The sequence below is a fragment of the Patagioenas fasciata genome, chromosome 1 (genome assembly GCF_037038585.1).
Source record: "Patagioenas fasciata isolate bPatFas1 chromosome 1, bPatFas1.hap1, whole genome shotgun sequence".
Taxonomy (NCBI): Eukaryota; Metazoa; Chordata; class Aves; order Columbiformes; family Columbidae; genus Patagioenas; species Patagioenas fasciata.
In genome coordinates this window covers 146,034,912-146,053,018 of record NC_092520.1, presented here as the reverse complement: position 1 = coordinate 146,053,018, position 18,107 = coordinate 146,034,912, and positions in this window count along the sequence as shown.

The following is an 18,107-nucleotide window of genomic DNA, read 5'->3' as shown; positions in this document are numbered from 1 at the left end:
TGCTTGGTTCTCCACTGCCCCAGTTTTACTACTTGTGGTATAGGTGTCTGGATTTGCCTAAGTACAAATTTGTGTGAGAATGCACTTCACTGCAGTGTAGATCTTTACTTACAAATAATGCAACGTGAGCAAAGAATTAGGCTAGACAGGTGACTGAGGAAAGAATTACCTATATTATATTTTCTGTCTCCTCAAATCGATATCCAGTGCCATCTCTTTGATGAGTGCTTTTTTTTCCTCGTAATTTTATGAGTGTTTGCAGGTGTCTGTCCTCCAGGACGTGCTCTGAGGAGTTCAGCAAAAGAGAAGAGGGAGCTTGACCCATCCACCGGAGGAGTGCCGTAGTCCACATCCAGGCAGTCCTCAACCCTCCTTTCCTTGCATGACCCATGTGGGGTCTCCCAGGCAGGGAAACTCCCACCAGAAGCAGCACACTGAAAGTTCTACCCAGCCACCGTTGAAATCATACTGATGCTCGCTACTGCTTTCTGATTCAGTTAATTCTTCCATTTGTGTGGGTGAATTGTTTCATCATAATGGATCAGCTTCTGCAGTTGAGATTCTTGTTCCACATCACTGTGTTACACTCATGGAGAGGCTTCAAATTCCCACAAGCCAAGAGGCTGAGGATATCAGCTCTGGATCACATCTCTCTTGGGTTGCTGCTCAGACCTCTGAGATGAGAGGCGATGCCTCTTCCTGCTGCATTTTTAAAGTTCCGAGCAGTTGGCAGTGGGCTGGAGTTGGGCATCGTGACTGGAAAATGGCACTTCTGTCATCCAGAAAAGGTCAACTTATTGTCTAAGACAGGCTTAACCTTTACCCCTCTCCTTGTCACCTCTAGCAACTGCAGAGGCAAGTTTTTATTTGCTTTTCTGAATCATATCCTGAGGTACCTTGCTTTTCCCTGCCCACTGCACAAAGAGTTTGAGTGCCAAACTTTTCTTCATACATTACACAGAGTGAATAAGTGCTTGAAGTCATAATGTGCAGCTCTCAGTATCACACTATCTGTATTCACCTGTGGGCCAAGCTCTCCTTCCCTAACTTAGTGAGAACTGGACTCCTAACTTCTGTGTAGACCCATGCAAAATTACTGCAATGTCAATAAGGTGGTACTTCTGCCAGTGGCATGGAGGGAAGATCAATGAAGAATAGATGTGCTATAGAATTGCTGAGGCTGGCTGGTGTTTCAGGAGATCACCTAGCCTACCCCCTGGCTTCGAGCAGGGTCAGCTGGAGCAGGCTGCCCAGGACTGTGCCCAGTTGGGTTTTTAATGTCTTTGCAGATGGAGACTCCACAATCTTTCTGGGCTGCCTGTGCCAGTTTAACCTCCCTTATGGTAGCATAGATGTTTAGAACATCTGCACATCTGGAGGGCTGCACAGTGTGCACAGAACAGGTCCTATCCTATGCTGGGAGTACTTCCCCATCTCCTTTAGGAAGGTGAGCTACAGTGAGGCAGTGTTTTTTTCACCAGTAGGTCCCACAGTGCGGGAGTCCTCTCCCAGCAGGATGAAACTTGAGAGCCAGCATTGGTAGCAAGCAGGACAGAGAGCAGCACAGAGGTGTCCCAGGTGGATTGGGCTCCATGATCTATCTCAGCCCACCAAATGTTTGGCTCCACCAACTGAGTGCCCGCATGTCTCTATCCCCCTCCAAGGAAAGGCTCATCCTCCAAAGAGGCTCAGCAGTGCAAAGAACAGGGTCCTTCTGTACCCTGATGTGCTCCTGCTTCCTGCAGCGCCCTGTGCTATCTGAGCACACTGGACCTCAGCAGGCTGAGAGGCAGTTCAGACACCCGCCTCCCACTCACCCTTCCTTTTCCTGTGTAGGCATCCTCCTCATGAAAATCCCATCTAGCTGGAGTCCTCTGTTGTCCTCACCACCCCATAGCAGACATTATTCTGAGGTTAACTTCTACCATATACAAAGCACACAGCTGTAAATGCAAAAAGCCAGGTAGACAGTAGGACAGAACCTGGCAGTTTTAGTAACTCTTAGTAAAGCTGCTATCATGTCAGAAGTACCATGGGGGGTCTAAGGGTCTTCATAAATTTAACTAAAGTCATCTGGTGAGCCCTCACTCCTTGGAAAACCAAGTAACTTCTCTGGGTGTGTTTAGCAGCTATACAATCCTCCAAGCAGATGCAAACCTGTGTATATGCAGGAAAACTCTCCTGAGAATGGGAAGAAACAGAACACTGAGACTGGAAACTGAACCAAAGTAAGTTTATACAAGCAGCAAGTAAAACACCCATTCCCTGTGAATCAGTCCTGGCTGTTTCCTTCATTTCCTCCAAGGCTTGCTTTGAACATCCAGTGGTAACAGTCCTGAAATTCAGTAATTTCTTTTCCTACCCCTTATTTATAGCTTGGTGTCAGCAGTTAGCAGAGTCTCAGCATCATTGTGGATGAAAAGCTGGACAGCAGCTGGCACTGTGCACTTGCAGCCCAGAAAGCCAACCATATCCTGGGCTGTATCGAAAGAAGCGTGACCGGCAGGTCAAGGGAGGTGATTCTGTCCCTCTACTCTGCTGTAGTGAACTCCTACTGTTGTCTGGCAGAGTTGCCACTTACCCGGGAGTTCAATAGATTATGGAGTTCACATAGACATGTACTGTTTTTTGGGATCTTTCCTGAAATTTGCTCCAGCATATGTCCAGGAATAGGTGCCCATGCCAGAAAAGATCAGGAAAATACAGAACTGGAAAAGTCCTTCAGGTGATAAGGCTAGAAATGCTTTCCTTTGTGAAAACAGTTAAAAAACCACATTGCGGACATGATCTGAATTAATAATAAAAGTCCTAAGACAATAACCCATATTGTCAAAGAGCATGTACATCCTGAGAAGAGCAGAGTCACAGACTGACATGATCTTCCCCCAGTTCATTGTCACATGCTTTCTCTCCTGAGAATCTAAACTAATCTACAGCCAAGAATTGACTGAGACGCAATACTGTGTTTGCTTTTACAGAATAAAACCACAAGCAAATTATCTTAAATTAGGTATCCTTATAATCCTTATTCAACCTCATCCTTTTTTTTTTTCTCTCATATAAAAAGCAGTAAGGACCCTTTGCCCAAATGGATAGCTACATATGTGCCATGGAGTGATAGTTTTATGTCATTATGAACTATGTACCAGTTAGTATGAAGGTCTGCATTGGCAGGATGGATTAAGAATGAATGGCCCATTTAGTGTGTAGTACAAATTTCTTCCAAAATAATAGCAGTGGTCTTGCCTGATGTGCAAATTGGGCCATTTTCCTAAAAGGGTTGCTTGCTAAACCCCACTTCCTGAGAGGTGCTGCTAAGAAAATTTAAACAAATGGACCAGACTTCAGAAAGACAGTCAGATACAAAGGCTGGTGTTAGAGGCACAAGGGAAAGGGCTTGTCTGGAGAGTCCCTGGCCTGTCAGCCACATAAATTAGCAAAAGCATATTTTTGTTTGCATACATCCATTTAGCCTGACATTGCCCAACAATTCACTTGATTATAAGCTACTGCATGTTTTAAAAGGCAAGAAAGTGGTTCTTACTTTGTGGATGTGCGCCTGGCAGACACTGATGGGCTTTCCCGGTTACAATCACTGCTGCAGCTCTTTCACTGCAGTCTGGACTGATGTCAAGTAAAATGACTGCTCATGCCAGGGTTTCAGAAATGTGTTGCTTCATACATGCAAATGCTGTTTTCCTTGACCTTTCCTGATTTTGGTTGAATTGGCACTAGGAAAGGCCAGTCTCCAATAGCAAAAGCAAAAGTGTTAATTCCTGGTTATCTAGAATAAGCAACATTGGTCTTACTATCCAGAAATAGCACAAACAGATTTTGAAAAATCTTAATGAAAGCTGGTTATGCAAAGATTTCCAAACAGCTGTTCTTTTACACCAACTGACATAGGCAATTTCTACCTCAGTTACAATTTTAAGGAAATCTTTGGGTTTATGCCTTCTCCCCACTGAGATGCTGCATACAAAGGATACTCCAGTTATTCCTTGTTGCTGGCAAGTGCCTCTCAGACTGAAATCATCCATTGCAGCTTCCAGGGAGGCTTAAGAAGGCAGCTCTTGGTTTCCTGCAGTGCTCTCAATTTCTGTGTTTGTGACTTTGAACGCTGCAAGAAGAATGCAAAAAGCTATTTTTTCCCCAAATCCTTTGATGACCTCAGATACATGTGGCCTTCTGAGATCTGTGGGAACAGCTGAGAACATTGTGGGCTGCAGCACAGGGGAGCAGCAGCTTCCTGAGGATATTGCAAAGTCTGGTCCAGGCAGTGAGGCTGCTGCAATGCCTTGGCAGCTGTCTGTCTGGGATCCAGTTCTTAAGAGCCTCATCTTGAGTATTGCTTCCTGTAAATTGGAGACTAATTTGCTAACAGCTTTGCTCTTATGCGCTCTTTTACTTCTGGGGCTCCATCCAGAGCTCAGGCTATATGGCTGTAATTCACAGCCCCGATACTCTATACGTAGCATTTCCTCTCTATACTCCTGCAGTGTTCTTGATCCTGTAGATCAGGGCTGTCAAACTCATTTTCACCAGGGGCCACATCAGCCTTGCAGTTGCCTTCAAAGGGCTGAATGTAATTTTAGGACTGTATAAATGTAACAACTCCTACATTTAGGTGAAAATGAGTTCGACACCCCTGCTATAGACTTTTAAGGACTGAATTCTCTCTGCAGACTGCCAAATGGATGGCCTGTGAACTTGGCCTCTTGGGACGGAGGAACTCAGTGGAGATCAGCATTAACAAAGAGGCAAATGGGAATTTGCCAGTGTCATATCCAGCCATCCTTCCTGCATGGTGGCAGCAGAGGGGTGGGGAAGGCATTTGAGCAGAAGATAACTGCTTGAATTAGATGCAGCTAAATGCTTGTGCAAGCCTAAACCGGAGTCCTAATGCTATATATTGGTGCAATAAACTGTTTCCCAGCCCACTCCATACACACATCTCTCTCTTTCACATACAAATGCAGACAGCTGCTCGATTGGAGTCTCTAACAGCCTTGCCCCTTATCTTGACTTCACACACTGATGTTTCCCCTTCTTCCTTAGGTGTAGAGAAAATGCTTAAGCAGAGAAGATCAGTGACAATGGCTACTTTCTTCTTTTGTCCCCCAGCATCCTTTGAGAAGGCCAGGAGAAGGCTACTGGGACTCTTCCACTCCATTTGCAAAGCCAAGAAATTAAGCAGAATCTTCCTCTATACTTTACTCATATATATGGGTGTTCATGGCAATAACTTAACTTAGGGGTATGTGTATGACACTCAAAGCCCTCTGTAGAAAGGATGCTAACAAGAAGTAAATCAATTCACTACTGAAACAACTAGGAAACTTCCTTCTTTCTGCTCTCTTCAGATTCAGGTAGGCCAGTTATCCTGTTGTCATTTATTTAGGCTTTCTGCTCAACTCTGAGCTCTAGAAATAGATTACTGTAAGGGAAAGGTGGAATACAGACAAAGTCACACCACTTCAGGCAATCTTATTCTAGTCCAGAGCTGCTCAAACCATGAATTATAGTGGGGACCCCAGCAAAATCCAGCATGGAGAGTAAAAATAAAAGGAGAAGAATACTGCCTTTAAAGGGGGTTGCCAAGTAGCCCTCTGGTTCAGCATGGAAGGGAGGAACTTGCTGTGTAGGAGCTTGATACAGAAAACATTGCATATGCATGTGTGCAGGTTTTTACCCACACAGGCAGCTGCAGCACCTCAGCGCATGCAGCAAAGGTGGGAGGTTGACATTCAGAAGCCTTCTCCTGTGCTCAAAAGAGCAGTGCTGCCTCTGCCCCAACCCCCTCCTGCCTGTCCTTGCTCACTCAGAAACTGCCATGCTAGGATGCTACTTCTTCTTAGCTGAGATCTTCACAGCATAATGTCCATATAAGTGTTGTTGCTTGTGGTACAGGTCAGTAGTAATGATTCAGGCCAGCCCTTCATTTTCTTCCTCTTGTTGGTTAGACACAGAATCCAGCCCACAAACAAATTAATCTGTCCCATGCATCAATAAAGATGATTCCCTGTTAATTAACAAATTGCACACAGAATTCCCTGGCTGGTATTAAGGGACTCTTGAATGGCTGTGAAATCGAGCACTTGAAAGTTCAGAAATGGCCTGGATGTAGGGTTTTGGAGTTCAGGTTTTCCTTTTTTGGTGGATATAATTATGTGTAATAGTGTAGCTTTTAATGACGTAAACATAACGTTTTTTCATCAGCTTAGTTTTCGCAGAGGAGGCAAAGCAAGCCCAAATGTGCCTTCCCCCACGTTAGGTGTCCTTGTATGAGGCATCCTCGAGGTGGAGATCTCCAAGCCTTTATATGTAATGACATAGTGCCCCCTGTTGGGAAGCTGTTCCCGACGCTGTGTCCTGCCTGCATCCAGGTGAGGTAACATTCACACAAATACCATACTGTTGCATGTGTTCCTGTACATCGGTGAAGTCTGTATAGCGTCACACCAGTAGGTTTAAAAATCAACTTACCTTTTCCTCCCTCAGCTATTTTTTGTTAGGCATGAGAAAGCAGTTGCACTGGATTTCTTTTAAGGCTTTCTGTGAGAGTGTTCAAGGAAGATCTACCATTTTATGATACTTTCAGCTTTTTAAAAATAACATACCTTGTGATTTTAGCCATGAAGGAAACAACAACCCCTTACTCATCTCAAGGCACACAAGTCCAGTTGGCTTATGTTAGCAGGGAAAAGTTTGGGGCTGCAGACTTGCTGATTACTCTGTGTCTATAGATGGTGGAGATCAGTCTTAGCTCAAATAAACAGTCCCTAGTCTTTGCCCCTACAGAGGGGGTCTGTAGGGTACAGGAAGCAAATCCTATTGCCTTGGATATTCTTTCCTTTAATGCACATTGTTCCTCCCATTCCTGACATAAACAAGACAAATCCCTCTTCCCCAGGCTTTGCCTCCCCCTCTACCCTGCAGAGGAGGGCCAAGGTTGACCCTTAATCTCTCACCCTCTCCTGCCATCCTCAACATCCAATCCTGACCATACACCAAGGAACCCTCATCCTACTCAAAAAATTGCGGTAAGATTAATGCTATGGTTCTCCAAAACACCTGCATCGTGTTGGCCCAGGATGATGTAACTTGGCAGAGTCTACCTGGAGAGCACAGTCCTGGCCACAGATATCTTCTGTGGGACAGAACCCTTACTCCAACCCATCCTCATCTAGTTTCTGACTCTTAATATCAGTGACCTTGTTAGGCCCTGAAAACACATGTTATGTTCTGGCCTAAGGTACAACGAGACCAAAATTCAGCTAGGCCACTCATGGTGTCTTTCCTGAGGGACTTAAACTAAACATGAATCCTATAATGGCCCACAAATTTAATAAACACAAAAGTGAACACATGTTCCTGAAATCACCTCTGCAATGCTGGCCTGTTTTGTATCAGGACAGGACTGCCCATGCCCCTCACCCACATATCTTAGTCATGGAAAATGGAACCTTTCCCAAATAATGGGTTGTAAAGACAGATGGGAGCTTGCAGAGAAATACGACCATCCACACAGTGGTGGGTATGTATTGTTTGTCTGGAGCTATGATGCTATTGTTGGAAGGGCAGACTGAAGCGAGATTGTTTCACATGAGCAAAGGCACAGTTTTCATGAAGTAAGCTTTTGTCCTTGACTCGCAAAAAGGGCTTTTTTTGTGATTCACACTGTGTGATATTTTTAGTTTTCTTTGCATTTAATTAAGAATGGGACAAGCATAATACTGCAAGTGAAACATAAAAGCAGAATTACCCTATTAAAAAGTGGTTTATCTACCTTAGAAAAAAGACTTGGTACATTACATTGAAGGCTTAGATTGTAAATTGGCTGAGACTGGAACCACATCCTTGTCCTGTGCTCACAGTGCAATTGTCAGAGTGACAGTCTCTTCTGTTTCTTCTGAAATTATCATATTCCCTGGGATGGGTGAGTTGCAGTCCCCAAAGCATCTCAGAGAATAAACAAACGAAGACCGAAAAGTTGTTAAAGGTTAACTTGTCACAACTGTAAGTCAGTGGATATGAGATCTAGGTGTCAAGGGACAGAAGGTGAAGGAAACAAACCCTATAAGGCCTTGCGTAGGATCTGAAGTACTTACAGACTACAGTTAACAATGACTAATGAAGTGCAAATAATGATTCATACTAAGCCTAGAATATGTTGTATTATGCTTTCTCAGAGTAGAACAAGGATAAAGTTACCTTCCTTCTGTTTTGGGCAGGTGTTCCAGATTCACAAGTTAACTACCAACCCAATATCCAGATAGCTCTCTTAGCACCCCAAGGATCCCATTTGCTGGCTGGTTGATTTCATTCACCCTGCTCCTTTTTTCACCTCTGCTCTTTTTCTTTCAGTACTTCTAGGTTCCCCCTTCCCTGGACGTCCTTCTCCCTCATTAGTGATCTCCTCAATATGATCTCATCATGGCAGAGTACTCACATCCAACCGCTGTTACCCCACTGCACTGGAGCATTATCAGATTGTTCTCTGTAGTGTTTGGGGTTGTGCCTCACATTCCATGCAAGACTCCTGACAGTGGCTTGGATATCTTTGCCTTTATCCCATTTCTGGTGCAGGAGTGAATGCCTGCCCTGCAGGACTCACAATGATCATGCTCCATTTGGGTGTTGATTTCTTGCTGAGGTGGGTTCATTGCTGCCAAGTAAGGGATGAATCCTGGCTCCAGCTCTTCCCACAAGGAGCACAGAGATAAGGCTTCTCTTCAGTGTGAAACAGTTGATGTCCAGTCAGGTCAGAATTCCCATCAAAACCCTCTCCACAGTCACAGCATCTAAATGGCTTCTTTCCCATCTGGGCTCTCTGTTGCGGAATAGTGTGTTCAAAGTATGTTCATTTTCTTATTAATTCCTTATTTTCAACTGGGCCAACATCATCATCATCTGGAACAGAAAGGGAAAAAAGTCATCAGATATGGTTACTCCCCCAAACACCACATGAAGAACAGCATTTATGAGAGTGAAAGCTAGGAACCAGTTCTTCTGGGGTCAAGAGCTTATGGCCTAGAATTCATCTGCCACCAGTTCTCCTATTGCGTTCATAATTATATCTCTGGTTTATATAGTGCCTCTTACCAGCAGGTGCATGCCACAGTTATACAAGTAGAAAAACAACAACAACAACAAAACAAAAACAAACAAACAAATCGAGATGGGGAAGGCGGTGGCGGGTGAAGAGCCTTGCATAAAGTAGCCCATCAGGCCAGAAGTAGATATAAGAACTGGACACATACTTCCAGAGTCCTTGACCAGACTACTTGCCTCTTTCTAGCCTGGTATGTTCATTGTAAAACAATGATAAATCTTACTCCCCACTCTATTTTGCAAAGGTGTGATGTTCTCATTAGATAGTACCTGTATGTGACTTTGAGCACTCAAAGTTCTCTTTCAGTGCTAATGAAATGAGCTACCTCAAATGCCTCTAGGTAGTTTATCCAATTTGTCAATATGCTGTCCCTGAAGTTCAGTAGTATGAGAGTTGACCCTGAGAAGGCCCATCTTGTCCTGGTGGGAATTATGAGTAGGGATATGTCTAGCCTGTTTCAGTATCAGCTTCAGTCTGGAAGAACATGGTGAAGAGCCCAAGCTAATGTGCCCTGATGGAGCCAGAAGTTTTGGGGAATGACTGCAGAGGCACCTGAATGGCACCCCACAGAGTCAGGTCAGACCAAGCAAGCTGTGGCTCAGCATCGTCACTTTTGACTCTATGCTGGTCCTGGGGGTGAAGCCTTGCAGGGCAACCTGCACCACGCTCTCCAGATTTCCCACCTCCCAGAGGACTTTTTCTCCTCTATACCCAACGGATGTGGGTACCTGTGTTTTCATGTAGCACTGTGCCTGAGCAAACAAGCTACATGGATATCAGAGCACTGGTGAGACAAGTCACCAGACCACCCAGATCACGATGAGCCAGGGCCAGTGAGTTTTACCAAGCCCATTTAGTCATTCCAGTGTCACTGTAGCATATTTCCCAGCAAATGAAATGGTTTGGCAGTGTCAGGGTAGTTTACATTTCTCTGCATGGAAGGGACTGAGGAATATCTCCTAGTATTGTCCAGGGACTATTGGCAACCTGCCCAGTCAGCACATAGCTCTAACCAGCTGTGCCATTAGTGTTAGCTAGTTGGCTGGCAGAGCTTATTTGAGTTATTAATATTAGAACCATTTAGTGGTGAAAGGCTGGACTGAACTCAGCATTTGATCAGATGATTAACATTAGACACCTATGCAGTATCTCAATAAATCCTCCCTGAATCTGTGTCCTTTAGGTAATGGAGTTAAGATATCTTGATGGTCTTAATATCCCCTGATGGACTGGGAAGGTCTGCGTGCTTCAGTATACTCCATATGCTGGGAGTATTCTGCTCTATGGTGGGTCCCAAAACAACTATATAATCTGCTTTTTTTGGAGTGCCTGAGGCCCCATAACCTCAGATGGTGGCGATGACTGTATAATCTTGCTGTGAAACTGGCTTTGCCTACAAGTATTCCAACAGGAATAAAAGTGTCCCAATGAACATGGAAGTGGCCAGCACTTCTCTACAGGACACAACCCTGCAGGTTGCTACACAGGAGCAGGAGATAAGAGAGGAGAAAGGTTGGTATCAGGAAGGAGATGTGATGGCATTATTTGCATGACAGAAATAGTACTAAAAGATCTTACTAGCATTTACTGGCTGAAGAACTGCAAGGCAATTGTTTTGAGAGCAAAGATCAAAACTTGCTATCCAAATGATATTTTGAATTTAAATGCTTGCATTTGCAGTAGTAAAATTAGCATTTGTAAAACTACTGTAGCAGTTTTCTTAGTCCAAATGCTAAACTTTTTATTTATCACCTAGACATTCAGTGGCTCAACTGTATGGATTTTTTTCCAATTTTGGAAAAGGTTAGATGCTCTTTTACTTTCCAAAAGCTGAGAAATAGCACATCAGTCTACCCTCTACAGAGAAAACAGGGTGGTGTTTGCATAACACTGCTTCTGCTGAAGTGAGTTTCACAACCTCCATAGGTAATCTATTCCAGCGCTGTCTTCCTCAGAGAAAGTTTTTGCAATACCTAGCCTTTTCATTTTTTTCCTTTCTTCTTTTCTTTCCTGAAAATTAAGCCAATGAGATCTTATCTTTGTCCTTCCAGCAATGTAATTGTTGCCTTTCCTAATAACAACCTCTTGTGCACTGCAATGCATTATCATGTTCTGCCCTACTTCCAGCCTTCTCCTCCAGACTCAACAAACCCAGTGTCCCTGCTTCTCCCCAGGGACTATTTTTCAAACCTCTTATCACTTCTGATGTGCACCCATACCCATGCTCCTTGCATGGACCAGTCAGGCTCCTTGCTGTCCTTCTGTGGAGTTTTGGTGGTGGCTTCTCACTTCCTTCCAGTCACATACTGCCACCCTGCAGCCCCCAGCCCAGGCACTCTCAGCCCAGGCACCCCCAGCCCCGGTGGCTCGCTCGCAGTGGGACCTGGGTGGGACACTTGCTGGAGCCAAGTGAGGTGCCGTGTGGGCGCGGCGGCCCTGCTGGGACAGGCGTTGGGAGCCGGGTAACAGGCCCCCGGGCCCTGCTGGGTGCAGGAAACAGCATGCGCAGCTCACTCCTCTTATGTCCCAGCCCTGCCAGGAAACTGGTGTCCTTGCTTTCTGGGATTTGTCCTGAATTCCCAGGTTCAGGCAAATCACCAGCTTTCTCCTCAGATGCTCTCAGATCTTTGGGTCACCGAATGGTTTAGAGTTGGAAGGGACCTTCAAAGATTATCTAGTCCAACCCCCTTGCCATGGACAAGGACATCATTCACTAGATCAGGTTGCTCAGAGCCCTGTCCAGCCTGACCTTAAATGTCTCCAGGGATGGGGCATCTACGCCTCTCTGGGCAACGTGCCAGTGCCTCACCACCCTCATCATAACAAATTTCTTCCTTATGTCAAACCTAAATCTACCCTCTTTCAGTTTAAAGCCACTGTCCCTTGCCCTTTCACTACAGGCCTCCATAAAAAGTCTCTCTCTGTCTTTCTTATCAGCCCCTTTAAGTATTGCAAGGCCACAACAAAGTCTCCCTGGAGCTTCTCTTCTCCAGGCTGAACAACGCCAATTCCCTCAGACTTTCTTCATAGAAGAAGTTAAATAATTTCTGATTAATTTCTGGTAATCTGCTTTGGAAATTCTCTTAGGAGGCAGAGGTGCCCACTCTCTATGGGATGCAAGCATTTCAGAAACTCCTAGAGAAGAAGAGCTGTCAAAAACTGGGAATAAAAGTCCCCTCCATTTTAGGAGTGCTGGCTTCCAGGCTCAGTTCAGGTTATCAAGCCAAATATTTGACTCTTGTCAGTCCTTGTATCAGCTGCTTCAGTGAATGGTGATGGAAATCCTGATTGTGTGCAGTGTTACAGAACCAAATCTTTGCAGGCTAAATCAAGATCCTGAAAAGTGTATAGTTATCTCATTATTACCAATATTGCCATTAATTCTTTATTACAAAAACTGCACATTCTGCTGTTGGTTGTTTCAGCCTGAAGAAAACAAGCTTATTAGCACTTTGTCTTCCCAGCAGCCCTCTTCCCCCAAATCATCTTTATGTCCCTCCCATGTTCCCAACAGATTCAGTGTCCCTAAACCAAACATTTTGATCTGCTGCTTGGACAAGATATTATATAAACTGTCAAACCAAATGGGTAAGGGCTGGTCTTTCCCTGCTGATCCTTCCATGAGGATGCCAGTAAGAGCTCTTTGCTGTACCCAACTGCTGATTTCTGGCTATAGGAGCATGCTCGACTCTGATTCCTCTACATGGTTGTTGAATTTGAAGTGAACTGGTTAGTTTCTCAGTGACTAATGTGGGACTGACAATGTGATATTAAAATAGTCTTATTTCCTCAAGAAACTACAGGAAAAAAAACACATGAATCTGTCAAAATAGATATCACAAAATAGATTGCCAAATCTGAAAATAGGTATTTTAATAAAGATCAAATAGACTTTTTGAACTGTCTTCTGATTTTGAAACTTCTGTCTCATTCTAAATACATTGAAGTGGAAAGAAAATGTAGGATGAATGTCATCTTAGTCAAGACAAAAGCGGAGAAGAAACAGAACAGACTGACCCTGTACTCACAAGGAAGAGGCGGTAGGAAAACTCTCTTAAATTCTCTTTCCTCACTTTATCCAAAACCTCTCTATTCTTGAGGGGAGGGGTGAAACAGAAGAGCTTTGCCCACTTGCTGCAGCAGCTCTCATTGAATGCTCTTCTTCAGAAAGCTGTAAAAGGGCAGGCAAAAATTACAGGCATGAAAAGGTACCAGGCAGAGCTTTTGCTCCCCTTCTGTCAAGGGTCCACTTCTGCAGAGTAGTTCCTGCAGAAACTGGGATGTGTTTGGGGTAGCCTGGGGGAAGAGCGGGGCTGGGCTTTCTATCCACGAGTCAATAGCTGCAACATGAGGGCCTCCATCTGAGTTATGGTCCAGGCTCACTTCACAATGACTGGAAAGAAATGGACACTGTTAGATGGTGATTCATCTGGCCTATTTTGGATGTCTACCTTACGAGCAGGTGAATCATGTCCTAGAAATGCTTCTTGAATATTTGAATAAGGGGCTTTTCTTGTGTTGTTCCATGCTTTATTGTCTGTTAATTATATGCAAGATTTCTTGCTTTTATGTAATATTCTTGAATTCATTTTTAATACAGAGTTAATTTTTGCTCAAGATGAGGATGTGCTGATAAGACATCCTTCTCTGAGAGCTGGAACTTCAAAAAAACTAGCAGTTTTACTCCTGTGATTTTGTAGTTTGTCTTCTGGAAAGGATGTGTAGAATAGAAACAATGAAGTATTAAGACCAAAGAAGACAGAAGCCCAGAGGCGAAAAAGATGAGCAAGTCAGAATCTGAAAAAAACATAGTCAGGGAACACCAATGATGTGGTTTCTGTAAAAAGCTTGTTTGTTCAGTTAGAGGGGAGTGGAATTCCAGTATGCATAGCTGCAGTTTAATTAACTGTAGGAATCACTGGGTATATACAAAAAGGCAGATACATTTATTGGATAGACAAACCAATATCATATTATTATGTTGGCTATCATACAATAGAGAGTTATGCTATTATGAATTTCATAGATATGTGTGTGTGTGCCACTATAGATTCCAAACCTATATGCGAGAGGTAGCAGAGGTGCTTTACAGAGAATGGTCTGTGTATGGGAAGTGGAAAGCGCTGGCATAATTTTTTGTTGTTGTTGCATTCAGTGATCCAGCTAGGTCTAAGGTTTGTAAAGTTACATTTCTAACCTTTCAGTATAGCTAAGAAACACCTGAAGATGGGACCTAGTTCCACGAACGGTCCCCTAATGCACAGAAATCTATTTCTAGAAGTTGAGGAGGATTTGTTTCAGTTGTCTAAATTTTCCCTCTGGACCTATTCTGCACAAGGCCAGCATGTGAAACAGGAGTTCAGCAGCTGTTCTATTTTGAAATAAGTGTGTAGGAATGCTGTGCTATTGCTCCTGCCTCTGTGAAGATGTCAGAAGTTTGGTGTTGCTTTCTCTGACCTGCTTTTTCTTGCCTCTTGCTTATTCAGTCAGCATAGGATCCTGCAAGGAGCAATGTGGGAAGTGGTTTAACTCAGTGGTATACAGACCAGAGCTCTAATTCATGTTCCTGTGTAAACTTAGATGTCTCCCAACTGTCTGCCAAGTTTAGAGATTCTTCGTCGCAGACATTTTATTCTTTCTATTGCATTTGCTTTCCCTCTCATTGAGCCCTTGTCAAGAGCTGCTGATAGGTTGCACTCACTTTTTTGTATGTGTTTGTATGAAAGCTGTATGTTAAAGTATATGTCCATATAAAATGTGGTTTTATAAAAGGTATTTAAAAAGTTTACTTATGAAGAGGGTCATAGACTGAGGTATAAAATACATTTCATTGGGCAGAAGACAGAACTTAATTTACAATGGATAAATGCATTGTTGTTACTCAAACTAGGCAGCATGCAAGCTATTCATGGAATGGCATTCAGCTTTAATTAAATTTTTACATAATGCATGCAAGTTATTTGTGGAATGGCATTCATTTTTAATAAATGTTTTATGTAATGCTGACCGGTTGGGACTTCCAAGAATTAAAGATTTTATAATGGTGTGGTCTCTGATCTTCTTTCCCTTGCTTTTGACCTCAGTGCTATAAAAGTGATTGTAAGTTGTTTTTTTTTTTTCCAGTTCTAGACTCCCTGAATATTTCCAGTGTATTGGTCTACACCTGTATAGTACACTCAAGTCTATTAAGAGATTTTTTTTTATGACCTTTTATATGACCTTTTATAGATTCTTCAGTAGTAGTTTTCACCCCTGCAAAAGCCAAAGGAATGTAAATTGAAAATTTGTGGTATATTTGTGATGACTTCTACTTTTGAGGGTATTGGATACTATTTTAAAACATAAAAAAATTGGAGGTGCTTTCCTTGTTGCAGTTACTGATGACAAATCATCCTGGTCCCTTCACTAGTTCAAACATTAATCTTCGGGAAAAGTGAGTGTCAGAAGCCTGGTTGCAAAGCCGTGGGGCCATTTGTCAGCTGCACTGATACTTGGCCTTTGCTGGAGGGAGGTGTGAGGCACAGCAAGCTTTGGCCAGGAGGAGCAGAAGATGTTTTGCATACTGAGTCATGGTATTAAATGTGCGTGAAATTCATTGTAAGAATGAATCACTGGTATTTAATCTGAACTAGAGTTGTGATACTTCAAATGACTATGCAGGAGATCGGTTGCTGTGATGATGTTTATCATCCAGGGCTATGTAGCTCTTTTAGGCAAAACATAGCCTTTTGGCCTTCTGGCTACACCTTTTCTTGTAATTCTTCTTGCTTATGTAGAAAACCTGTATGTGTAATAATTTGAAAAATATAAAGGCTTTTAAAATTTCTTAAATAAAATTATTTATAAATAAATATATCAATGTAAATATATATTTTTATTATAGTACATGTTACTATAAATATAAATATATGAATGTGTAGTTAGAAAACAATGTAATGGTCCATTCTCAAATGTTCTATCTCCATATGAGGAAGGAGTATTCAGAACTAAGTTTTGTAGTGGCTGATTTTACAGTAGTATTATGTGCAATATTTTTGGTTTATACTGCAGGGCAGGAGCAGAAAAGTTTTCTTCTGTTTTTAATTTTGTGTCTTAGTGATATGGATAATTCATAGTAGTTTCTCTTGTATTTCTATCAGTTGACTGTACCTAATGCAGGCAAGTCATGAAATATGTGTATTATGCTGGGATGAGACTTTTGCAGTATGAAATGGATCATCAGTATTTAAACTCTGACTCTAGGTTTGATAAAAATCTTTTTAGATGAGGTGTCACCCGCTTAATGTGTAGGACATAAAGCTGAGCTTTCATGCCTTCTACTGTCAATTCTGTGAGTACAATGTTTTTAGAATATTTGTTCTTAAGGATTTCTTGCTTCCAAGAAAAGTCTACATGCTGTTTGTTTGCAAAGGCAAATGTGCAATTTACAGCTGAAATGAACATTTATGGGCAAGAGCATTTTTTTTTTCTGTTTTATTTGTTAATTATTTGGTTTAGGTAGCCTTGCTTTATATAAATCTTGTACATGATTTATTAGTGAATATTAACTACTCAATAATCCTAGAAGAGGAAGTACTGGCAGAGGAATTTAGACTCAGTTCTTCAGCTCAGAATATAGCATTATAAAGAGTTCATATTGGGTCCCTTTTAAATTAAATTATTTATTATCCTATATAGCTTCCTAGCCAGTTTCATTCCCTTTCTATTTCATTATTGGGTTTTTGTTTTGGTTTGGTTTTTTTACCCCTTGCTGCTTGGATACAATTCTGATATTAAAAAAAAAAAAAACAAAAAAACAACACAACAAACAAACAAACAAAACAACAACAACAAACAAAACAGTATTTGCACAGCTTTTTGGTTTCCTGGGACAAACTCTATAGTGGTGGCTTTGTACACAGTTTCAGGGATTGTACTTCGTTGCTGCAGTCATGATCATAATAAAGGAACACATATGCACTATGCAAACTAAGATGGTTTATGGCTGAACTCTGTAATCTTAAAAGTCTTTTCTAACATAAATGATTCAATGGTTCTATGATTCTATGACTGGTTGGTTGTTTTTTTGGTTTTGTATTTCCCCTTGGTTTCAAAATATCAATGCTCCCCACTCCAGTTCGGCTTGTTCCAATACCTCTTGAAATCGGCATGGTAATTTTAACCTGGCAGAATGTTGCATTTCCTCTGCCACACACCAAATGATGTTCCAGCCTTTGACCTGTGCAATACTGGAAAAGGCCACAGGAGGGATATTGTAGCAAGGTGGTAGAGAGGCTTCTTTAAAAAGCTGTGTGGTACTGATGACTGACGCTGGGTCTGATAGAGTCTAGGCAAAATCCCCTATGCAATTCTAGCTAACCCATTAGACTTTCGTTTTGTTATATGAGGACTTAATTAGGTTCCCTGTAATAATTCTGGACAGGGCTCTAAGCAACCTGATCTAGTTGAAGTGTCCCTGCTCATTGTAGAGAGGTTGGACTAGATGAGCTTTGAAGGTCCCTTCCAACACATTTTGTGATTCTATGGTTCTGTAAATCCTTTCTGTACTTGTGCCTTTGGGTGGAGCAAAGTTCTCATCTAACAATACCACCACCATTCCTTGCTCACAGCAGCAGTTGCTCAGGTACCCTATGGGAAGAACATCTCATATGCCTCAATAAGTGATTTGAATTGACTAAGCAGATTTTTTATTTCTGGATAAGTCTCTAGATTATAATTATGCTTTCAATTCCATCTTTAAATTAGGTTTCAGATTTGCTAACTGTCTTCTGATAGTGGTCAGTATTTAGGTCTATAAAGTTAGTATTTAACTCTATAAAGCTTTCCTGTGTCAGCAGGAGCTGGCTAACTGGAATTTAAGCTCTTTTTTTTTTGTGGATTTTGATGTAGTAACACTACATACTACAAAATTAGCATCTTTATCCAAAGAGTCCAGCTCTGGACACAGGCTTCGGTTCAGCCAGCTATTTATACTTCCCTCAAAATTTTGCAG